The 25,941-nt window shown below is 43.5% G+C and overlaps 1 protein-coding gene across 5 annotated transcripts in view; it reads left to right on the top strand.

Annotated features, from left to right (window-relative positions):
* The first annotated feature begins 2,386 nt into the window (after positions 1-2,386).
* Positions 2,387-25,941, top strand: part of Slc16a12 (solute carrier family 16 member 12) — an 89,984-nt gene continuing 66,429 nt past the window's right edge. For 3 of the 5 annotated variants that reach the window (XM_048438889.3, XM_048438893.3, XM_087907954.1), the window contains exons 1-2: positions 13,199-13,339; positions 14,123-14,233. The gene's annotated coding sequence lies outside the window, so the exon portion shown is untranslated. Of the gene's footprint in view, positions 2,475-13,192; positions 13,340-14,122; positions 14,234-25,941 lie in introns of those variants that run through there. The other 2 variants (XM_085693797.2, XM_048438891.3) reach the window with 2 other exon arrangements.

A 25,941-nucleotide genomic window follows, 5' to 3' on the forward strand; every position in this document is an offset into this window, starting at 1 on the left:
AGAGACCCAGGTGGGAATGTCATCCCAGTTGAGTTTTGAGAAGACGCTGCAGAGACTGGACAACAGAAACTAAGTACAGAAGCATGCAGATCCTGTAGGAGGTGACTGCGGTGCTGGGGAAGAGAGAACACGGCAAGTGGATTGGGGGTGGGGCAGCAGAGTTAATTGAAAAGAAGGCTGATTTTGAGGTTGATTTTGGTGAGGAAATTGGCCTGACTGGCCTGTGGGTTGATGTGGGAAGTCAGTGATGACTTTTAAAGAGAAAGGATGGAAAGGGGGAAATGTTGGATCCTATGTACTAGGTCCCCCCTCTTCCTTTCCAAAAGCCTACAGCTTCAAATTGTGTTGTGCTGAGCGAGTCACTGGAAGTATTTCCTGATGTAACAGTCTTACAGTGGAGCATTGGGTCAGACTGGCCGACATAATTGTGTTTGATGCGAGAAGGAACTGAACACACAGTAGCATATTTTCAATTTGTTCTTCATTAGTTGTGTACGAATGAAACCAAAATATGAATAAAAGCTATTATTTATATTGGTAGAAACTTTCTGAGTGGTTATTCCATTTATTTACTTAATATTATCTAAAGCTGTAAGAATTAATTTATGTACATAAATCTATATGTCTGTGGAAGAAAGCCAGCACAATAAGATGCAGTACTTTGCTGACTTAAAAAATGGAAATTCATAATAATAACAATAATAATATCGTCAACAACCTGATTGTGTCATTTGGATAACAAAGTACATTAAGATATGTACTTATAGGGGTTTGGAGAAATGGCTCAGTGGTTTAGAACATTCGTTGCTCTTCTAGAGTTTGGTCTCCAGCATCCTAGAGGATCCAACACCTCCTGATCTCTGTGGACACCCGCATATACTCACATACATATGCAAACACGCATGCAAACAAAACTAAAAATAAATCAATCTTTCTTTAAAAGATGTGCTAATAGTACAGAAGCTAACAGGAGATTTGACTATTGTTGGTTTCACTGGATACTTTTGTGGTACTGGGCCTTGGTCCTAGCGGCTTGTACTCAACACTACCAAGCAATTGCCCCAGCATTGGCAGCCTTTGCTTTCTTCAGTTTGCGCTTTCTAAATTTATCAAAGGAAGAAAGGGTAATTAATTCATTAAGCCCACCACTGAGAGTCCGGAAAGGTTAATTAGTCTTAGGCGAGGAGGGCTGTGCCCATTTCCCAAACAGGTCCAATCGGTCTCCACTGTGTTTCTTTCACGAGTAGTCCCGTGGGAACCATCCCCAGACTTAGGAAAGGCATCTGGCATTGTGGTCAGCAGGTCTTGCTCATTATCATTCTCTCTTCTCCTGAAAGAGCATGTTTCCTGTCTGCTGATGCAAGGCTCTCCCTCCTCTACGTGGTCACCACACTGTGGAAATTACATGGCTCTGTCTCTGTCTACTCAGCTGTCAGCTCTGCACTTTCTTTATCTCCCCCACTAGACATGGTTGGCATTCCCCAAGGGCCAGTCCTCTCCCCGCTGCTTTGACTTTATCTCCCCTCTCAGACACTAGAGATTTCTCAGCCATACCGGAAACCTGGACTTTCTCCCCTGGTCCCTGACCTGAATCTTCAATTGCTAACTGGATGTTTTACTCTCACCCCAAGCTCCGCATGTCCAGTATTAAACAGCTTCCAGGTTGTTAATAATCAACACGCTCCTGACTGGCTTCATTGGCCCCTTCCACTCTGTATCTAGTCTGTCACTTGGTTCTATCGATTTTTTTCTGTTCCCATCAAAAGACTTATTTGTTCACTCCCAAATGTGCCGTGCACTTTCCCGCTGCACGTATCATCACCCCCACTTCCACCAATGAAGACGGTTTTCTTGACTATTGAAATATTCCAACAAGCCAGCCTCCTTCTTACTAGCCTAATTCCCATTCACGTTACTTCTCAGAATTCTCCTATCAAGAGTTGATTTATTTTACCAAAATGATCAAATATCTTCTTTTTCGAAACAAAATGACCACATTTACCTTTTTATTTGAAGTTTGAAGTTTCTTTTTTTTAATATTTCATCATTTAACTTCTCTTACTTCCACGGCTGTATTACATACCTAACTGGACGATAAATTCCTTTAAGATGGAAGCCGTGCCTTAAAACACCATTGTACTGTGTACAGGCACTGACCCAACTAGGTGCTCCAGAATGCTGGCTGGTTTGTTTGTTCTGTGTTCACCTCGTGGTAGAAATGGAGCATCACTCGCTGTAGTTCAGTTTCTGAGATAGCACATAATAAATTGTGGTGCGGGAGAATTATCTGTATTCTGTCAATCATATTTTAATAAAACGCTGATTGGCCAGGCAGGCAGTATAGGCAGGAAAGCCAGACAGGAAGTAGGGGTGGAGCAAAGAGACTGGGAGTATTCTGGAAGCAGAAGCTCTCTCTCAGCCACTCCTGCGCAGACCACCGAAGAGGCAACATGTAAGCTGTCACACTGAGAAAGGTACTGAGCCCATGTGGCTAACATAGATAAGGATAATGGGGTAATATATGTTATAAGAGTTAACAAGAAGCCTGACCTAATGGGCCAATCAGTTTATAACCTTATGGAGTCCTGTGTGTAATTTTTCTTTGTTGCTTGCCGGCTGTTGGGGTACTGGGAAGGACAGAAACCCCAACAAGCCAGCCCACATGTTACATTAGGGACAAATCGTTTCTCTTTTCTTCTAATGTATCATAAGATATTTTATTTTCCTCTAGAGTAGTTGAGAAGAATATGTAGTTGAGAAGCATGAGAGAAACATGGAAGAGGATTGGCAAGATGGCTCAGTGAGCAATGCGCTTGTTCCAGCCTTGAGAACCTGAGTTCAGTCCACTGGGACTTAATTAGTGAAAGGAGAGACTGACTTATATACAAGATGCCTTCTGACATGTACCCTGACATGCCTTCGAATAAGTAAATATAACAAGAAATTGAAAAAGAAACATAAGTGAAAACAGTCTGAGAGGTGTGTTTGCAAAGTTTTCTCTCTTATCACGACTATAAGGTGTGTTTCATAGCTGGAGTGTGGGTGGCTACGTTTTCCATTTCTTGATTGACTATTGTTGAACAACAAATAGCCATGTCTCCGTGGTTACTTATTTTCAACACCAGTAGGTCTTTGGCTGAGCAATTCTGTTCATTGGGTCTGGTCTTGGTGGGCTCACTCATGCACCTGCTGCCTGTTGCAGAACAGCTATGCTCTTCTTGGCTCGACTCCCTCAGAGGCTGGGCCTTGGAACGAACAACTGGACTGACTCAAGCTGGCCCATGTGAACCCTAATAGCCCAATAGGCCAACTCCGCTGTCCTTTCTCTTCCCTATTTGCTGCAGCAATCATAAGGTCGGTATGCAAGGGTGTGGAAACAGGTACCATTTCTTGTTGGGAGGAGCTACAAAGTAACACTGCAAAGGATGTGGAAGCAGAGATGGTGGGGAGAATCCAGCTGTCTTTGCAACTGATTACCCCAGAAATAGACCTATTTTACAGACCAACACTGTTTACCGGCCACACAATGTGGTATCATTTCTTTAACCACTTGGAGTTACTTGGAGTTTCTTCAATTGGCAAACAGGCATGGTGAAAACTGAATAAAATAACATATACACAAAGTTTGGGACATCACAGGCACTCAATATTAATGTTTATTAATATTAATAATTAATAAATATTCCACAACTTTTTGCTTAAAGGGGTGCTCTTAGCACTAAGGACATTAAATAACCTTATTCAAATAAAATATGACAAACAAAATGCTAGAACAAAACACGTATTTGGAGAAAAGAATAAGTGACATATTGAATGATATAGCAATGGGAAAGTTAAGTCTAAAGTCATTGACACTAATACTGATACAAAGCCTGCATGTGGATCTAGTGAGATCAGGAAAAATAAGTCTGGAAGTTGGGAAATTGGCCTCATTATTTCTGTGTTTGATTTGGGGACAATGATACAGAAAAACACATACTTCCATTCCCCCATACAAACATATATTTATTGGTCTAGAATTATCATCCAAAGGGTTTTATCTTTGTTAGAGACTGCTATAACTACATAGAAGTACCCAGCTTGGAAATTTCTCATTTCATTAATAAAGAATTAGGCTAGGAGTGGGCCTGTCAGGGCCCTTTCTGTGTAGGGTGGTTGATGTTAATAGTAGTTGCTTTATAAACACTAGTTGAGAGGATCTACCAGAGCAGCCTCAGATGTCATCAGCAGAAATGGTACATAGCTAGCATTCACTTGTTACATAACTCATTCTGTAGTGATTAATTAATACTTGTGACCCACAACCAAATGGAGAGAGAGAGAGCGCGCCCAAATGCACCTTTCCATCAGGTCCCCCTCTCCAAGTTCTGGGAAACCCGCAGAAGCAGGTGTGTGTGTGTGTGTGTGTGTGTGTGTGTGTGTGTGTGTGTGTGTGTGTGGGCGTGCGTGTGTAAAGAGTAGGAGCCAGAGGGGTCTAGGACACCAGGAGAACACCAAGCCCACAGACTCTCCTAAGCAGGGCTCATAGGGGCTCACAGAGACGGAAGTGGCAATCACAGACACTGCATGAGTCTGAGCTAGGTCCTCTGCAAATATGCTGTGGCTGTTGGCTCAGTGTTCTTTTGGGACTCCTAATAGTGGAAGACTCCTTTGCCTGCTCCTGGGCTTCTTTTCTCCTGCTGGACTGCCTCCCACAGCCTTGATATGAGGGTTTATGCCTAGTTTTATTGTCATTTATGTCTTGTTCAGTTGATATTCCTGGGAGGCCTGCTCTTTTCTCAAGTGAAAAGAAGGAGAAGGAGTGGATCTGGGAGGAAGGGGAGGTGATGGTAGGGAGCTGGAAGGAGTGGAGGGAGGGGAAACTGTGGTCAGGGTGGATTGTATGAGAAAAGAACCAAAAATTCCTACTCTGTAGACACCTGAGGAATGGTCAGTAGGACAGAAAAACTGTTTCCCATCAAGAATCACAAGCTGAGGTGTTTAAAGCAGAAATGTTGGTGTTTATTTTCAGCTAAATTGTTTTTAGTACTAGCTTTAGCTAATTTGACAAGTATGCCACTGTTCTATTTGGCATTTAACCTTCACAGCAGTCGTAGGGAGAAGACAAATTAATGAAGAAACTAAAGTTCTGAATTGTCACGTAACATGCCCAAGGTCACCCAGCAGACAAACAGTGAGAGGGTCTGGGCCTTGACCTCAAATCTGTCTGGTATCTGTGCTTTGCGTCGTAATGACGTTGCCTAGAACTGGCGTGGTGGAGGATTTGTGGAAAAATTGGAATGCTTATTTTTAATTTCAGCTTATTGTTATTATTTATTATTTTTACTATTTATTTTGACAATTTGAAACAAACCATATTGAAAGCATCACATTGTGAGTATCTATAGGCTGGTATATAGATTCTAAATTGCTATCTTACTGAATGTGATTTACTTTATAACTACCTGTCCATTCCCCACTCTAGCCATTAATGATTATTTTTTTGCTTCTGATGGCTTTCAAGAGAAGTCGCAAACATCAACAGAAGTTGAGATTTGAAGTACTGTGAAGAACACCATCAGATCTCTACAGGCCAAGGGCAGGGGGCGGTCCCTAGACGTGTGCAAGGATGTGGGAGAGAGATAGTGCGTGATGACCTCATAGAACAAGAAGGTGAACACAGGACTGAGGAGGAGGCTCAGTGGTTGAGCATGGAAGGTCCTGGGTTCAGTTAGGAGAGAGAGAGAGAGAGAGAGAGAGAGAGAGAGAGAGAGAGAGAGAGAGAGAGAGAGAGAGAGAATGACCAAGCTTTGACATTTCAGGAGCATGATCTTGAAGACTGAGTGGAACATACTTTATTAATTGGCAATTGAGTGCCATCTAGATACAGAAAATAGGGAGGCAGTGAGACACGCCTGTAATCCTAGCCCTCGGGAAGTTAGAGGATTAGGATTAGGCTAGAGGATTAGGAATTCAAGGCTAGCTCTATGATGAGATCCTGCCTCAAAAGGCAAAGATGAAAGAGAAAGAGAAAGAAAGATACTCAGAGGGGGGCACACATGGAGAGACAGAGAGGGGGAAGGAAGGAATGAGAGGGGCACAGGGAAACCAGGTTTTTGTAGAAAGGATGCTGGCTATAACTGTGTTGAGAAGGTCGGTTGTACAAGTTGGGCAGTGGGAGAAGAAAGGAGGAAGGCAGTTCTAATGACTTCTGCATGAAGGGGAATGAGACTGAGGAGAGTGAGCATAGACAGGAAGTAAGCCCGCTAAGAGAGGGCCTCCTTTCTTTTCCCGTCACAGTGACAAACTGCTCTGAGGAAAGTGACTTCAAGAAGACAGGGCTTACTTTAGCTCATAGTTCCTGGGAGGCATGACATAGTTCATCATTACTGGGAAGGCGTGACATAGTTCATCATAAATGGGAAGGCATGATGCAGTCCACCATGACTGGGACGGCATGGGAAACATGACGTAGTCCATCATGACTGGGAAGGCACGGGAGACATGACATAGTCTGTCACGACTGGAAGGCAAGGGGGGACATGACGTAGTTTGTCATGACTGGGAAGGCATGGCAGTAGGCAGGCAAGGAATGAAGGCACAAGCAGGAAGCTAGTGTTGGCGCTGGGGATAAACAGGAAATGGGACTGGCCTATAAAACTTTAAGGCCCATCCCTCACTGGTTCATCTCTTCCCGTAAAGACCCACTTCCTAACTGCTCCAGAATCTTCTTAAATAGCACCACTGACTGGGACCAAGTGTTCCAGTGAGCCTTACTGAGGGACATTTCTCATTCAAATCACAAGAGAATATAAGAAATTTCTTTTAGTGTTGTTTGAATTTCAACAAAATATTTACTAATGTGTAATTCCGAACAACACAATTTAATTCCTCCCCCCTTAAAGGTGCTCATGAGATATTCAGCTATAATTTTTACAGAAGACTTCACCTTGATTGAACTTCATAGATGAGTAGACATCCATATTCTGTAAATAATAACCCTGGTCAAAAGCTACACCAGCCATTTCCTAATCATCGCCTCAAGTAATATGGAAGCCACCTCCCAGCCTTCCTCTGGCTTCATGGGGATATTTGGCAGTACTGAAGACAGTTTGGTCACTATGAATAAGAGGATGTGTGTTGACCTCTACTGGTCCAAGACCAGGGATGCTGCTGAATACTCTACAATGCACTGGTCAACTTGAGAGCTGTGTAGAAGCTAAGAAAAAAAATCACAGGGATAAGTAATTGTAAAACTTGAAGCGATGGAGGAGGGAGACTGGAAGTGAAAATGACTAGCGGGTGTCAAGTGACAAGAACTGGAGTTCAGAGGGAGGTCAGGGCTGGAAATGCCAAGCTGCTGACAGCAGGTGTTAGCCACAGCAACGAGAAGGGGCCTGGGATGTGCTCAGAAAGGAGCTCAGGAAGTAGGAATTGAATTCTAGGAAAATGCTCACAAGAATAGAAGTAATGTGGACAGTCAAAAAAGGAATTAATGACTACAATAAAGAGAATGGGATATGGGAAATGTTCAAAGGTCATACATTTTATTTTTTTTAAACCAATTCTTTTTTAATATTTTTTTTTAAAAAAATGGTTTATTTGTTTTTATTTTGTATCCATTAGTGTTTTGCCTGCGTGTATGTCTGTGTGATGTAGTCGGAGGTTCTTGTTTGTTTCCTGGTTGCCCAGACCCGAAAAACCACACAGAAACTGTATTAATTGAAGTACTGTTCAGTCAATGACTCAAGCATATTTCTAGCTAGCTCTTACATCTTGGATTGACCCATTTATATTAATCTGTGTATTGCCATGAGGCTGTGGCTTATGGGCAAGGTTCCGGCATGTTTCTCCTTCAGCAGCTACATGGCATCCCCTTGACTCTGCCTACTCTCTTTCAATATCGCGGTTCAGATTCCTGCCTGGCTTTGCTTTGCTAAGCCATTGGTCGAAGCACCTTTATTCATTAACCAATGGCAATAAAACATATTCACAGCATACAGAGGGGACTCCCACATCAGTGTGATACTGTCAGATCCCTGGAACTGGAATTACAGACGCCATGAGCTGCCGTGTGGGTGCTGGAAATTGAATCCATGTCCTCTAGAAGAGTAGTTAGTGCTCGTAATCACTGGATCATCTCTCCAACCTGTCATGATATTTTAAAAGCCAGATGAATTAAAGTTTGAGAAGATAATATTCAAAAATATGTTACTTAGAGTCCAGAGAAGAATTTCACTATATTCTCCTACCAATTACAATTCCATGTGATTGATGACATATATCCTTTTCATTGTCTGTATGATGTTTAAAGCTATCCTTAACATCTTTATTAGCCTTGAAAATAATATCTAAGTTCTATTTAGACAAAAGTTTCAAGGTTATATGCCCACATCCAGCCATCTGGCAGTTTTCATTCTGATGTGGACACTGTACATCCTCCTTGTCTGAGGCCCATGTTCTCATTGGCTCTGCTGAATCCGCACATCTTGTTTGACCAGGCAACAGGAACAAACACTCCTTCAATATTGGCTGTACCGAAGGTGCCATGCTTCTCAGACTCTCGAGAGATTAATTCTACTAAACCAGCAGTTCTCAACCTTGCTAATGCTGCAACCCTTTAGTACAGTTCCTCATGCTATGGTGATTCCCAAGCCATAACATTATTTTATTGCTACTTCATAACTGTAATTCTGCTACTATCATGAGTCATAATGTAAACATCTGTGTTTTCCAAAGGTCTTAAGCAATCCCAGAGGGGTCGCGACCGACAGGCTGAGAAACTCTGCACTAAGCTGTGCTAGTTAAAAAAAAAAACATACTTGTTAATTATTGGCTATAAATGGTAGGGCTTCTACCAAATAAACTGTGCCTCCAGGCTGGAATGGCACAGGTAGTGCTCAGCTCTGGAGGGGAGAGGAAGGGCAGCCGAGTGTTCAGGTCAGCTGATCATATCGGCAGAGATTACTTCATTAGCACTGACATGACTATAGCCCCATGCCTCCTGTTGATGAAAAATTGTTCAGTGACACTTGGTAGACCATTGTAAAGAAGAATTTTTTTCTGGAACACAATTTTTTGAGGAACCACTATAACAAGGTATTGTAAGGGGAGAAAGAGATACAGTATATAGCTCCACACATTATGGGCAAGTAGGATTTTATAGTCAAGGGTATAGGGTCTCCATCTGTACCAAGGGCATAGGGTATAGGGTTAGATAATTGAAAACTACCAAGAGGAAACATCAGGGATAAAGGAGATTGTAGCAAAATCAACCTATTGGATTCCTGCTGAAAATAGGCCAGAGTAGTCAGACATCCTGTGGTGTGGAGGGTGAAGAACTGGCCAGGTCTGGAGGGTGATCAGAAGTGAGGGAAGATTCTTGCCATACTAATGTGGAGGTCCAGAAGTGGCTCAGAAAAGAATCTTTGTCAATCACAAATACAATATAGGTAAATTTTTGCTTGCTTACAATGGTTAAAACACTAAATTAAATGCATTCATTTAATGCAATGTTATCACCTCATTTAAGGTTATCATCTCATTTAAAATCTTACAAGGACCATTATCATTCTGCACTGCCTCTGAACAGGCGAGCGCTCTCAGAGAAGCACCGTTTCTGGTCTAACCTCCTCACCCCAACCTGTAAGCACCACTGATGGAAAGGCCTGCTGTGATGAGGGCTGGGTTTTGTTGCTGCCCATCTTGAGAAACACTAGTCGCTTGTTGGTAAGGAGCCCTTGAAACATGGCTCACAAAGCAGATGAGCACAGAAACACAAAACCCGAATTTAATTAGTTACGTGGTTAAAGCGTATGTGTGAACAGCCACATGGTGGGGTGCTGTTGAATGGTGCGAATGTAGAACATTGCCAACCACTGCTGAAAGCTTGACCCACACCTCTGCTTGGAAGAGAGTTGGTGCCTTGTCTTCCTTCCATTTGGAGACCAGGGTCCCACCTTTTCTTTCAAGAAACATGAGCAGATAGGCTTTCCTCTCTAATTCCATCAACTCCAACTCTTTGGTATAAGAGAAAAGAGACTTTTCTTCCTCTGTCCACCTCCCCTTCCATGTGGCCCACACCTGTATCAGCAGCAGCTTCAATAGCCTGAAAGGGGAGGGCATAGAAAGTGGTTTTCCCGATGAGGCTCTGCCTATTCACGTTACACGTATCAGCAATCCACAATTACTAGACACTTTTTACTTTATTTTATTGTCAAGGAGCATTGAGACAACTGTGGTGTCACACGCAGCACTAGACAGCCCTGTGATAGTGCAGGACAGCAGCGTCCTAGCAGCAATAGAGCATCATGATGCCATCAATAAGCATTGTGATATTACAGTGGAACAGTCTAATGCCATAATTGAGCTGTGGTGCTACAAGATAGTGTTGTGTTAGCACAATGGAGGATTGTCATGTGACAGTGGAACCTTGTGATTCCATAGTGGAGTACTATGATGTCACAATGGAGCAATAGACACAATAGTCACAGTGGTCACTATCATGCATTACAGTGTAACATGAGAATCACTGTGATCTCTTAATGGAGTTGTGATATTGTAAAAGAGCACAGTGATGTCATGATGTAACATTGCTTTGCTACAATGGAACATTGTGATCTCATAATGGAGCACTATGATGTCACAACGGAGCATTGTGATATCATAATGAAGCATTGTTATGTCACACAGAGCACTGTGATCTCACAATGGAGTACTGTGAAGTCACAGTGGAGTACTGTGATGACACAAAGGAACATTGTGATAGCAAAACACCTCACAGTGATGTCACCGTACAGCATTGTTCTGTAAAAACGCAACGTTTCGATGGTGCAGTAGAACACTGTGATGTCGCGGGGCACCATCATGATGATTGCACTACCCAGTGCTGTCAGCATTTTCGCTCTAGATATCTCTGATTCATTGGCTATATTACTCCAAATTTAGGGTTAAATGTCACCTCTTAGGAGAGTCCTCCCTTGTGCGCATTGCCTAAGCAATCACCGGATCAGTCATCCATCCTCACATCCCACTTTATTTACTCCAGAGGACTTGTCACTCTCTCTACGACATTACATATTTCTGCAGTGCTCCTTGCCCTTTAGACTAGAAGGAACTTAAGGGGAGCAAGGGTGAAATTCTTTGGTCCATGTTTTATTCTCTGCTCACAAGGCTTGGTGAGCCCAAGACTTTGTGTCTGCCAGGTAGCACTCAGTCAAGTGAGTCACCTCAGCCTTGCTGTAAGAACATCACAATTTTCATGTGTTTATTTATTTTGTGGAGGTCAGGGAACAACTTGGGACAGTCAATGATTCTCTCCGTTAATCACATGTGTCCCAGGAATTAACTCAGCTTTACCCGCTGTCTCGATGGCTCTTGTTGGTCTCTTCAAGGATAGAGGTCTTGTTATGTAGCCCAGGCTGGACTCAAATTCACCATCCACGACATGCCTTAGACTCCAGAGTGCTTGGAATTATTGGCATGTACCATTACACCACCAATTACTAAAGTCTCAAAGGTTAAAACTCCCTCTGCCAGAGAGCAGTCAGACAAACAAATTCAGAACACCATCAAGGATAAAACAACAGAGGCATAGCTCTTAAACCAATAAATAGAACAGTTCCGGGCTTTGTTAGAGGCCCTGTGAGTGGTGACTTAGAGAGAAGTCTGAAGATTTGTTCTATTCTCCAGAGGTTTTCCAAAGAACCAGTTGTCCTGTATTATTTAGACGGAAGATAAGACTGATTGGCCACTGAAAACGGTGTAATTGGAAGAAATCTTTTTCTCAAAGCAGGGTTTTCAAGCCTTTGACCTAAGAACCTTCACAGCTGAGGGGTCAGGCTCATGGCTGCCCCTGCATTTAAAAGCTCATTTTCAATGCTAAGGAATTCTGCTTTCTGTGTATGTTTTAAACACACATTCACTAATCCCTTAGATCTAAACTAGAGTTTCAGGCAAGTAAAAAAGAGTCCTTAAATTCCGATTTCTAGTTAAAGTGTAGGAAGGTCAGCAGAAAGGGAGACAAACATACAAGGCAAGGGGCAAAGATACACAGGGTGTTTATTCTGATGGTTTTTGTGCAACGTTAGGGATGGATGGAACTCAGAGCTTAGAAATAACAGTCAAACACTCTGGGATGGCGCCACACCCTCACCCTCCTGGCTTGTTTTTAAAATGCCACAGCACCTCTGAAATTTCAGCACAGGGGCCCTGAAGGTGAGAGCACTGAGCGTTCTAGGCCAGCCTGAACCACACGGTACGTCCTGTTCTTAAAAACCCAGAACCTTCATTCCCAAACAGCAACAAACCTGAAGTAGAATGTTGCCTATTATTGACCATTGACTTCTTGTTATTCTCAATTTTTCTGAAAGCTTAATTTCTTTTCAAACTTAGACATTCATCAGAACCACCAGGGACCTTTGTTGAAAAGAAGACAGGTTTAGGGGTTTGCATTTCTAACCACTTTCTAGCTTGTGTCAATCCAAGGACCACTCTTTGTAGCAGAAGTGTCTAACTTGTCGGTTCAGAGACCCTTCTTCCGCCTAGGAGAATGCCTAATGGGATGATGGTTAGCCAGGAAGCTGCCCCATACACTTGCCTCCTGGAGGGCTGGGGCGGTTCCTCTTCTGTTACCCCGGACTGTTATTGCACCTAGCACCTGCGCCTCAATCTTCCTCTCAGCAAGAGAGCGAAGCAAAGGTTGCTTTTATTTCACAGATGAAGCTGCGACTCAGAGTTAAGTTGATCTCCTAAAGTCGTGGGCTTTGAGGGAGAGTTGAACTTAGGTCCTTAGGATGCTAGTAACTGACTGATCAGTGAAACGGTCTGACCTGCTGGGTGGCAGGGTCCCCTTCGCTGCCAGATGCAGATGCAGGAGACTTTGTGTACCTTCTGCTCTTTGACCCTTCAGCAAACGTTCTTTTTGAGAACACAACCTCCTCCTTTAGTGTGGGTTCAAGGCATCCCAGGCTGTTCGGGAGAGAGCCCTACATAAGGAAAGCCAGCTCGCTACTGGGCCGGAATATTGCATAACCTGGAGGTGCCCCTCCTCCCCGCGCCCCTCACCCGTGGCCGAGCCCCCAGCGCCGAGCGAATCCCGGAACAATGCTTCTTCCCCGACTGGGCAGAGTCACCCTGGGGCTGGCGTGGCTGAGAGCCTGGCTTCTCGGGGGCGGGGCAGTGGGATCACTCCAGCGACAGTGTCCGGCAGGCGCTGCCCGCCGCCCCGGCCCCTGCGGCGCCTCCGCCCAATGCGCTCTCCGCCCCTTGGCCGCCACTAGAAGCCTGGGGCCGGGGAAGGGGCCGCCGCGCAGGGGGCATGTGGGCTCGCCGCCGCCAGCGCTGCAGTTGTCCCGGCGAGGTGAGGACCCGCGGGCCCCAGGATGCGGGTGGGCGGGCGGGCACCCGGTAGAGAGCGGCGGAGCGCGCGCCTAGTCCCGACGCTGTCCCGGCGTGGAAGGCTCTGTTCTGGCTCTTCCCGCTTTCCGATTCGGTAGTGCAGGTGGCATGGCATTCGGGTAGGGTGGCAGGGTTGGACCTAGACCCCGGGAAGGACCCCGGCACTCCGTTCTAAACGTCTGTTTCAGCGCGCAGCTGTGTCTAGATCCTAAATCTGGCCACCTGTTGGGTTTAGACAGGAAACACGTGCCCACTCGTCCTGTGTCCTGAGGTGTCCCGCTGAGTTTCTGGGCAGGTGGCTGGAGAGAATGGCTTTGATCTGTGCCCTGCGGTTTCCAGGTGCACATTTCCCATGCAAGACAGACCGCCTTTTCCCCTTGATTGTCGGTGTTCTTGCCTTTTAACCCTACTCCACTCCCCAAATGTTTATTACCGGTAATTGGTCTTTTCGAAACGCCTTCCACGTTTGAAATGAATTCAACTCAGTTTCTCCAGTCGCGACTTAGCCCAAAGCAGCAAGCAGTTCTCAATCTGTGAGTCACGACCCCTTTGGCAAACCTCTGACTCCGAAATTACAGTTATGAAGTAACGACAAAAATAATTTTATGGTTGGGCGTCATCACAATATGAGGAATTGTATGAAAGGGTGGCAGCATTAGGAAGATCGAGAATCACTGGTCTAGTGCAAATTGGCGATTCAGCATTCCGAACCACTCCGCTTGCATTTTGTCTGGCCTTTGGTTAGCTCTTCCCAGCTTTGCTGAGAGCTGTGTGGACATTCCAGCCGCCCTGCTGACCTAGCCCAGAGGGAGGAATCTTCAGACTTGCCAAGTTCTGGAAGACCCTGTGGCTACAGGTATCTGAGCTCACTCGCTTTTGAAATCTGCAGCTGCTGGCTGTGTAATTTGCCTTCCCTCCAAAGTTACACTAATCTAGGGCTTATGGTGTCCTAGCCACTCTTGATGCCCAACCTTTGTCTGGAAAGTATGGATCGGTTACTGAGTGGCTGGACCCAATCACTTAATACTTACACGATCTTAGAATTGAAAGGAGTTTCAGAGAATCTACTAGATTCAAACTGTTAACTTAAACATCTTGGGAAGCTCAGATCCATGTTGGCAAGGGTTGGCCAAACTCAAGAGCATAGCTGTGTAGATGAGTCTAATGTTGAAATTTAGATGTTCTCATTCTCAGGCCAGGTTTCAAAGCACTTTGCCTCTATATATTTAACAGCAGCCTCCCCCCTCCCTTCCCCATGACTAGAATGGCCTAAGCATATCATTTTCCTATTCTTGCTTTTTACTCATCTCTTCTTAAACCGGAAGGGTTCTGAAATATACAAGAGTTTGATTTAGTCAAACAGCTTTGGTGTGTAATTGTTAACAGCAGGAATCCTTAAGTCTGGTATGATGGTACACTCTGTAATTCCAGCACACCAGGGATGGAGGCAGAAGATTGCTGGGAGTTCAAAGTCAGCCTGAGCTGCATAGTGACTCTCGGGCTGGTGAAGGCTCCATAGGAAGAGCCTGTCTCAAAAAGCAAAGAAAGGAAAGATGGTCGAAAGGGAGGGAAAAAAGGTGGAAAGCCGAAAGCAATGAAGGATCCTTAATATTAATTAATATTTAAATTCTTCGCTATCAAGATGACTGTGCTGATATTGCCCAGATGCATTCCCAGAAGGAAAATAATCAAGATGGGTAGGAGGAAGCTTGAACACCGCTTCTTGGAGTCCTGGTTCTGTGTCCCTCTGGCCAGTGATAGGACATGATGGGAGTGACTTGCAATGCTGAGCTGTTGCAAGAAATGTGGCCTGGAGGTTTGTGCTGAGCAACACAATGCTCTGGGACAGAAGTCACGGCTGAAATTTTAAACTTGTGGACTGACTTAGCTGATACCATTGCAGCATAGTGTTTATTTTTCAATTTAGTTCACTGTAACAGGTATTGATTGAGGGTCAACTGTATACTTAGTGCTGCTCTGAGTGTTTGGCGGGTGTCAGGGACCAAAACAAAGGACTGTGGCTCTGAAGAGCTCAACTTGAAATTCATTTATCAAAATTGTCCCTGGGGTTTTACTTAGCCAGGTAGAAGAGAATTTCAGTTTTATGTGTAGAAGAGAAACAAATACAAAAGTTCTGTCCGTCTTCTTATCCAATCATCTTGTTGATCTTGCAGTCTTGGGAAACAAACAGTTCTCCAAGTGACTTTGATGTTTGTGAACTGACTTTGGCTACACAGTCACATGACTTTTTGGTAAACCTGTCACCATGTTTTTTTTTTTTTTTTTTTTTTTTTTTTTTTTTTTGATTACACACATTCCTGGTTAAGGCATCCCTTAATTCTCTCAGTTATATTTTCTGCAAACGGCCCAGTTTGCAAGCTCAGGCATGTTTGTTATTTTTAATAATGACTTATCTAAACGAACTTGGCAGGTTTTTGGTCATTTACTCCCTCCCCAAGTGTTCACTGCAGTGTTTGGGTTGTTTTTGTATTCTTGACTTAATCCTTTGATTTTCTTTTAAAAGTTGCCAAACTGAGAGCTATTTTCTTGAGAGTGTGTATCTTTCAGGCCTAGCTAAAAACTCAGCCATTACTGCGGTAAAATTTAATTGAGGAAAAACCAAATCACAGTTGAAGATGTCGGAGAATTTGAGCATAAAAAGATTCGATGTTCTAGTGTGTATGTGTGTGTGGAGGGGGTGGGGGGGTATATGTTTGTACAGGTGGACTTGCCCATGCATCTGTGAGTGGACGCCAGAGATTGATATCAGAATGTCTTCCTCACTCTCTTCTTTATCTTATTGATTGATTAACTGATTGATTGATTGACTGATTCATTTACTTGAGTCAGGGTTACTCGCACAACTTGGAGCTTGCCCTCTGGGATAGTCTAGCTGGCCAGCAAACCCCAGGCACCTGCTTGTCTCCACTCCCCATCACTGTGGTTACAGACAGGGGTGCCACATTCTGCTTTTTACCTGTGACTGGAGATTCCAGATCCCGAGTTTCATGTTTGAGTGCCAAGAGCTTTATCCACTGAGTCCTTTCCCCTGGCCCCTTTATTTCTGTTTTTAAGTTGATCTCTATCAAAGGCTATCAGGAAGTCTCATTATCTAATAGTACACTATTTAAAAGTGATTTTTATGAAATAAGTAAGTTCTCAATTTCTGCTGTTTGCTAGATCGACCCCCCTCCCCCAGGTTCTCACAATGTAGCCCTGGCTAGCCTGGAGCTTATTATGTAGACAAGGCTGGCCTCAAGCTAATATAGATCTGCCTTCCCTGACTCTCAAGTGTAAGGATTAAGAAAGGTTTATGCCACCATGCCTGACTGTTTTCTTGGGTCTGAATTCAGATAATGAAGTGACTTGCAGAGATTGTGATTATATTAAGCCAAGACTTTAAAATGGCTAAGTTGGAACCAGGCATGCAGCTTAATGGAGTATTTGCTTAGCATGCCTAAGGTTCAATCATTGGTGACATAAAAAAAGAAAATCTAAAATGAACAAGTTGCTGGAATATCTGCTATGTTGAGTCTATCCCAAATTTTTAAAAAAGACCCAGGGAGAAAATTTGCCTGGTAAAACACTTGGTTTGTAAACATGTATTGTAATAAAAATCCTCATGACCGATGTAAAGTATTCTGGGTGTGGTAATGTGAACCTATAATCCAATTGCTGGGGAGGAAAAGATAGGTGGGCCACGGGGGCTCACTGAGCAGCCTGCCTCTACCCTTGCTGCTTTCTAGGTGAATGAGAGACCAAGACTAAAAGTATGTCTAATGGTACCTGAGGAATGGCACCATAAGTTGTACTCTGCCCCACACCCACACATGTGTACCTGCACATACATGAACACGCATGTACAATAAAATCTCCTAAAGCTTTAAAAAAAGCAACATGGAAAATTGCAACTTAGGCATACAGCGGTCAGCTATAAAATATTAGGGAAGTACAGTAAAAAAAATACCTAAAATGTGCACTCAGCTATTTTTTTTTAAAGTTTCTGTAAGGTCCTATTCCATTTTAAAAAGAAATAGAGCCGGGGTTGGAGAGATGGCTCAGAGGTTAGGAGCACTGACTGTTCTTCCAGAGGTCCTGAGTTCAATTCCCAGCAACCACATGGTGGCTCACAGTCATCTATAATGAGATCTGGTGCCCTCTTCTGGCATGCAAGCATACATGGAAGGAATGTTGTATACATAATAAGTAAATAAATAAATAAATAAATAAATCTTAAAAAAAAATAGAGCCATAACATGTGAGTGTGGTTTAACCAGAAAACAGCACAGAACACCAATTATGACTCCATACCTGAAGGCTGGGGAGGTCATTTATATTTACTCATATAAAAGTTGATTAAGATGCTGAATGTGTATGGCACCTGCTTTTCTACTCTTTTCTGGTGGCTTCTGGTTGTTCCAGTCAAGAGCGTCTGAAGTTCCTGATTCTGAGTTTTCTCAGTATATTCTAAGAAGAGCTCATATTTTGGCACCAGCATGAGGTTTTCCTGTTTATTGGCCTCTTATGGATACAGAATTGTGCACGTGAGATTTTTATGGGAAACCGGACACAATCTTCAGACTTCTAAATCACCATAAAAGTCAGCCGTGTGTTTCTCTTCAAACCCTGGGTGCTTACCCCCTAATTCGAGTATACACAGAACGGCAACACACTATGTTAACTACACCAACCCGTAGAACTTACCACCCCAGACCTTCCTATGCCGGAATTCTTCGATATATTCTTGAGAGCAGTTCAACATTTCCTGGTGGATTTGACATAGCACAAGCTAAGAGTGCAGCTTCTTATTTCGGGAACAACTAGTATCGTTTCAGCAACTCTGCTTCACTTGATGAAATACTTTCCATGGAAATGAGATCATATTTATCTATTGAAACCAGCTGTATTTCTCAAAATGGTGATTCCAGCTCTCTAAATCTGGAACGTCGAAACAGTCGCCTTGTGGCACATGGAGGAACCCACCAAGACGTGCAAACTTGCTCTCTCAACAATCCCAGAAAGAGAGCTTCAGGTAGATGGCTATCAAGCCTGGTCCTAACTGCCATTATTCAGTTCTTACCAATGGGAAATTGAAACTCACAGCCTTAACTGCTCTCTCAGAGTGGCTTGTTCTGGTTGACTCTCAACATCTTTGTATGCATGTGTGCTGACTCAAGTCTCCAGGTCAGTGGTTCTCAGTGCTGTCTACACACTAAACTCACACAGAAGGGACAAAAATCTGAATGTCCTGCCCTAAAATATTCCCATTAATAGGTCTGGGGTAAGGTAAGGGTATCAGGAGTTTATGGAAACTCCTATATAAGGATTGTGTGTAGCCAGGATTGAGGATCAAACGCCTCTTCAGAAAAGAATATTGAGGCAAATAGTTGCTACAGTATTTTCTAAGTATTTCCTTTCTGGGGTAGCTTTTAAACATATCTGATAAAAATTAAACATTTTTCTTAAAAATATTTATTTTCATTATTCAGTACCTTTTCAGTATATGGGAAGCCTTGCTCAGTGGTGGAAAGGCTTTTTTTCTGCTGTGAAATTCTTTAAGCTTACTTTTACTTAAGGTCAGAACAATAGATTCACTATCCCAGTCTACTTTTCTCTTGCTCTAAAATGACTGAGGCTGGATACTTTGTAAGGAAAAAAGGGTTTACTCAGTTGACAGTTGATCAGGAGACATTATCTGTTTGGCCTCTGGTAGGGTCTGCCTGACTGCATAGCATCGTTGTGGATGGTTTTATGGTGGAACTGCGTGCAGGAGGGAGAGGGTACATAGGAATACAGGAAGGAAGCTGGAGAAGGGGCAGGCTAGACCACTCTTCAGGAGCTAACTCACTTCACAAAGACCAGCGTCAGTCCAGTCCAAGGGCTCCCGTTGACCTAGGTACCTTCTTCCATTAGGTCCACCTACTAGTGGTTCTGCCTCCTCTTAATATTGTCACATTGAGGCCCATGAACTTTGTGGGGTGGGGCGGGGCAATCCGCATTCAAGAACAGCACCCACCAAATTATATAGTCATTATTTACCAACCAGTTAAATGGTCAGCCTTCTTTTGCATGACTTTGGTAATTGTTTTTTCACAAGGATATAATTTTGAGACTAATAATTTGACCTTTGTAACAGTTGTTTCTCCTAAACTACCTTTAAGATATTTCTTCCTCTCTCCTTCTTTTCCTTTTTTTTTCTTTGTCTATGGATGGGGTTTTGCTATAAAACTAAGACCGTCTGAGCTTAGACTGCCTGCCCAGTCACTGTGTAGCGCAGGCTAGCCTTGAACGTGTGACTTCTGCCTCCATTCCCTTAGTGTCAGGAGAACAGATGTGTACCACCCTGCCTGGCTTTTGCTGTGCGTGTCTTTAAATTGATGGAGCTGTAACCGCCTTGGTCAAGCTCACCCTCCACACACCTTCTCTTTTCTTTGGCTGTGTCATAATAGGTTTTCAAATATAGGACTCTTACATAAGAAAGATATACTGGGTTCTTAGAAGAGAAAGACAAAAGTTTAAATATTGTCCTTTGTGACTAACAAAGTTTGATCAATTTTAAGTTGTTCTTGTCCTTGGGACTTACTGTTTTTGGGGAAATGTGGTGAGGTTACTAACACAGAATCCAGAAAACAAGCAAACACTTGCTAATCATGCAATGCAGAACTAATCCTGGGGCTGGGGATGTGAATCAGTGGCAGAGTGCTTGCCTGTAACATGAGGGCCGGCTTGTTGGGGTATCTGTTCCCGCCCAGTACCCCACAGCCGGCAAGCCCCAGAGAAAATCAACCACACAGAGATCTCTATAAGTTATAAAGCTGATTGGCCCATTAGGTCAGGCTACTTATTAGCTCTTACAACTTTTGTTACCCCATTATCCTTATCTACGTTATCACATGACTCCGTACCTTTCTCAGCTGGGCAGGTTACATCCTGTCTCTTTGGTAGTCTGCGCAGGAGTGGCAGAGAGAACTTCCTCGTCCCTAGCCTTCTCCTATTCTCATTGCCCCGCCTCTACTTCCTGTCTGGTTGACCTGCCTATACTTCCTGCCTGACCAATCAGCGTTTTATTAAAATACATGATTGACAGAATACAGACAATTCTCCCGCACCACTTACCAGCGTGTGGGGCCCAGGGTTTGATTCGCTATACCATCAAACAAAACAAATGAATAGAACAACCAAGAAGAGCTGTTATTGCTATTATTTATTTGAATGGGAACACATGTCTTGTGGTTTGTGAGATGACTCAGCAGGTAAAGACTCTTGCTGCCAGGCCTGGTGATCTGAGTTTGGTCCTTGGAACCACATGGTGGAAGCAAAGAATTGACTCCTGAAGGTTGTCCCCTGACCTCCAGATGTACCCCCTCCCCCGTGCACATATGCCCCACCCATCCATACACAGTGAATAAATAAGATATAAAAAGCAATATCTTCATAGATTTTGACTGGTGGTTTTTGAACAGTCTTTTGTAGATTTCTGTGAATTAGCAGACCTAGAAAGGTAGGGGATGGAGTCTGGCTTCATGTCTTACCCTTCTTTCTGAGGACCCCTTTACAGCCTGGGAAGGGGTACTATTGCCATTTTCACACACTGAGCTTTCAAACAAGAAATATTTCTTAAACAAGAAATCTCTCAGCTAAAACAAGTTTTCAGCACCCGGTCCACATTTGTACATTTCTGCTTTTGTGTGTGTCCAGTGTGGTTTGGGTTCCAACAGGCCCTGCTTCTAGGAGCTATTGTGTATCTGTGTTGAACAGTATTAGGGAGACTTTAGCATTAATGACTGTAAATTGGGGTATGATGAAAGAGCCTTCCAGTGGTCTGTTGGATATTCAGGACAATAAATATATATTTGAAATAATTAAATATAGAGGTTTTGTGCAAGATAAGTCTCTTATGAGAGAGTGTTTATAGAAAAAAATGAAATGTTTCAAATATAAAATTCTGGATAATAGCTAGGCTAAACTGAGTGTCTTTCTCTGTCCTCATGTTAGCTTAATGCAAAAGTTTGGTCAATAAAGCTCACTTTTAATTTTAAGTTTTGAGACAAGGTCTTGCTTTGTAGTTGAGGATGCCCTAGAACTCTCTGTGTAGCCCTGGTCAGCCTCAGACTGTGGCAATCTTCCTATTTTATCCTCCTCAGTACAAGGATTGTAAGCACAAGTCACCACATTCAACTCATGTTTTACTATTTTATTTTCCCACATATACGTGTATATAGCTGTAAAAAAGAGTTTGATCGTGTATAATAATGTGTGTATACATGGACAATGTTAAGTCTTAAACCCTGGAACAAACGGCTGAGGCGCCTACGTAACAAATCAAGGCATACCTGGCTACCGAGTTTTCCCTGCATCCCTTGGTCCCTACATGTTCCAGAGCAGTCCTTACTGGCTTACCCCACCCCTAACTTCTCCAGCCTACAGGCCAGGCTGCCCTACCCTCAGCTGCCCTTCCCTATATAATCCAGCCATTTTGGCCACCTTGGCTTTTGTCTACTTTCTTTGGGGCTTGAAAGGGTCATCAGCCACCACTGTGTTAATTTAAAAACATAAGAACAATGACCTGGGCATGGTGGCATGTCCTTTTAATTTTAGCACTCAGGAAGCAGAGGCAGGCAGATCTCCATGAGTTTGGGGGCTATCTTGGTCTACGTGGTAAGTTCTAGGTCAGCTAGGGCTCCATAGTGAGACTCTGTCTCAAAAACAGAAATAAGAGAAAAATTTATGCTTATTTTAGAAAAAGCCAAATTCCCAAGGTAAAGAATAAATGCCACCAATAAGACGCTTGCCCAAAGCAGCTTACCCAGGAGTTCAGTGTCCCGGTGATGATGGACTGACCACAGTGCCAACATTAAGTCCTGTACATTTCTTTCCTCTCTTTTGTTTCTCTTCATTGGCATCTCTGTCTTCTGCATTCAGGGAGATAAGATTCAGACATTTTTACATTCTAATTTTATTAGAGATGAAGTTCCCACTAAAATTTTAGGTGAAAATTCAGCTTTCTGATAAAGCATTATGAACCAGCTGTTCAAATAGCTTAATGAGCTTGCCACCTCACTAGGCAGATGCTCACTGCCTACCCAGTGAGCTCTAGGCTCTGTGCTCAGGCCGATGGCCCTAAGGCAGGCCTCTACCTTAGGACACTTTCAGGTTATGCAACCTGCGTGACCCAGGAGCCTACAGTTCCTTATGTTCAGGGCTCAAGGCACTTCAAATAGCCTTTGTGGGTCAAACCGCTAAGGACATGTAGCTTTCAGAGAGAAATATTCTAGAAGTGTGGGGTATTGTGTACAAAGGCTCTGGGATGGGAAAGCACACGCCCAGTGAAAGTGCATCTCTCTTCATAGTGATGCTGTAAGGCTTGTGTGTGGGGCATCGAGCTAGGGTCCCAGGAAAGCCAAAGAACAGAGAGGAGTCTGCTTAGGGTATTAGATAATCAAACCATCTTTCAATTTTGCTTCGGTAGTTTCTTTCCTTTCCTTTCCTTTCCTTTCCTTTCCTTTCCTTTCCTTTCCTTTCCTTTCCTTTCCTTTCCTTTCCTTTCCTTTCCTTTCCTTCTTCCTTCCTTCCTTCCTTCCTTCCTTTCTTCCTTCCTTTCTTTCTTCCTTTCTTCCTTCCCTACGCCTCTTTCCCTCTTCCTCTTTCTAATTCTTCTTTTTGTGATAAGATCTTTGTACTGTCTTGAAACTCACAATGTATAACACACAAAAGTCCACTTGCCTTGGCTTCCTGAGTTCTAGGATTAAAGGTATGTGCCACCATGCCAGGTCCTTTGGTAGTTTCTTAGCCGATGTAGGGATGATAAAATTAACCTATGCTTCAGACAGAAAACTCTAAATGAGGGTTCTTAAAGAAGCCCAACAGAGAGATGGGCTATGAGTCTGTTGAACTTGGGCAGAGGAGAAATAAGGTTAATGATTCACAGTAACACTTATCTTTATATTGATATTCTTGGTGCTCAGTGTTCTGCAGGGCATATGGTAGAGATGTCTGCTAGACATTTGCCAAGGAAGTCAATTTTTTAAATTTTAATTAATTAATTAATTTATTTATTAAAAATTTCCACCTCTTCCCCGCCTCTCTTTTTCCTCCCCCTCCCCACCTTCCCCTCCCGCTCTAGTCTTAAGAGCAGTAGGGTTCCCTGCCCCGTGGGAAGTCCAAGGTCCTCTCCCCTCCATTCAGGTCTATAAAGGTGAGCATCCAAACAAACCAGGCTCCCACAAAGTCAGTCCATGCAGTAGAATAAAAACCCAGTGCCATTGTCCTTGGCTTCTCAGTCAGCCTTCATTGCCAGCCACGTTCAGAGTGTCCATTTTGATCACATGCTCCATCACTCCCAGTCCAGCTGGCCAGTCAAATTTTGAGCACCATGTACTAATGCTATCAGTTGAAATCACTTGCCTGGTTTTGATTACCTTGGAAAAACACAAGAAAGAGTGGAAGAGAATCACAGGGCTATGTCCCTACTGCACCCAGGCCATGTCTTGGCCATTACACTTTTTTGTTTGCTTTCTTTTTGTTTTTTTTGTTTTTTTTTTTTTTTTGAGACAGGGTTTCTCTGTGTAACAGCTTTGTCTGTCCTGGAACTTACTCTGTAGACCAGACTTCCCTCAAACTCACAGAGATTCACCTGCCTCGCCTCTGTCTCCTGAGTGCTGGGATTAAAGGCGTGTGCCACCACTGCCCAGCCCTCCTCCTTCTCTTCCTCCTCCTCCTCCTCCTTCTCCTCCTCCTCCTCCTCCTCCTCTTCTTCTTCTTCTTCTTCTTCTTCTCTTCTTTTAAATACTGTCTATCCATATGTTGACTCTTTCCTCTGAGCCAAGTATGAGGGCAGGGACAACATCTTATTTATTGTGTCACTGGAGCAGAACTCTGAAGGGCATTCTTTGTAGACGTGTGCGATGTCTGGTAAGGAATACATAGATATGTATATTCCTCTTGAGGAGAATCTCAGTGGTTCCTGCTCACTCAGCTTTGTTGTCATGGTACCTGCTCTGGCTTGAATACAGCTTGTTCCCCAAAACTGATGCTGGAATCACTCCTGCTATGAGATATGGAGAGGTGATCCCCATGGAATCTCCAAGAGGAGATTAGAGTTCTGTCTTCATGAAGCGATTAATCTATCATATAATTAATAGATTAATGAATGGGTGGGTTGTCTCTAGAGTGGGTCTGCTATAAAATCTAGTTTGACTAGGTCGCTTACCATATTCCATTTTTACCATATGATGCCCTAAACTGCCTCAGGACTCTGTCATCAAGGAAGCCATCACTAAATGCATCTCCTTGACTTTGGACCAGAGCTGTGAGGCAAATAGGACTTCCTTCCTCTATAACTCTCTTAGTTTATGGTAGTGTGTTATAGCAACAGAAAACAGACTTAGTTCCTTGACTTGTGGCTAGGTGTTGAATTTGTTTATGCTATAAGTACTATAACATATGAGTGGCCAGAAGAAGAGAATGTAGCATAAGAAAGGAAGAGGCGGGGCTCTGTAGAGATGAAGGATAAATGGGAGAGACTCCTGTCACGGAATTCAGGAGAGCAGTTCAGTAAGGAGAGAGATGGTGCAGCACTATAGAGATGTCAACTAGTGAAGAATGACAGGTTTGTTGGTGGCCATGAGGGGTCATTGGTGGTGAAGCCAGAAACAGCCTGGGCATCACTTTGGGGAGGCAGGAAGCCAAGACTATGTTCCACAGAGAAAGGGCAGGAAGAGACTGTACACAGCTACAAAAGAGGCCAGAAAGGAAGAGCATAACCAATGGTAGCCAGAGATGTGGCTGAGGTTGAGGGGAGCCTTCCTCAGCTCTGGCCTCTCCATCCTCATTGCCTTGCTTTTGCCTGTAAGAAGACAGACTCCTGAGTGAACTTGCAGCCTAATGAATTCCAGGAAAATGTCCGAACTCAGAGCACAGAGAAAAGAGATAAAATATCAAAAGTCAAATCTTTCTTTGTAACATCAAGAGAAGACGGTGCCATGGATATAAATAAGCCAAAGAAAAGGAAGTGGAGGAAGACCCCACAGGCCTCAGTTCTTTCTATCTAATAGTAATGGACATGCTTGGAACACTTTTTACCTCCAAGCATTGTTAAATATCATTTTACAGCTGGGCCGTGGTGGTGCATGCCTTTAATCCCAGCACTTGGGAGGTAGAAGCAGGCAGATCTCTGAAAGTTCAGGCCTTGCCTGGTCTACAGAGTGAGTACCAGTATAGGTAAGGCTACACAGAGAAATCCTGTCTCAAAAAAAAAAAGAAAAGAAAGAAAGAAAGAATATGTTTTAAAAAGTCACTTTGCATATGTAACTTGTTAAACTCTCACGGCATCATTGTGAGGAAAGAATCGTTATCTTAACTTTGAATTAAAGCCAGTGACACACAGAGAGGCTAAGCTACCTGTCTGAGAGTGTATAGCTACTAAGTGGTAGGATCAGAATGCAGAACTCCTGACACATTGCTGTCTCCACTGCTGAAATTATGAATTACAATTAGGATATGAAACAACAACAACATGTAAGAAACTGGTATAGTACGGCTGCCGAGTCAGAACACCCAGTGAAT

This window comes from Myodes glareolus, chromosome 7, assembly GCF_982192425.1.
Source record: "Myodes glareolus chromosome 7, mMyoGla1.1, whole genome shotgun sequence".
NCBI lineage: Eukaryota > Metazoa > Chordata > Mammalia > Rodentia > Cricetidae > Myodes > Myodes glareolus.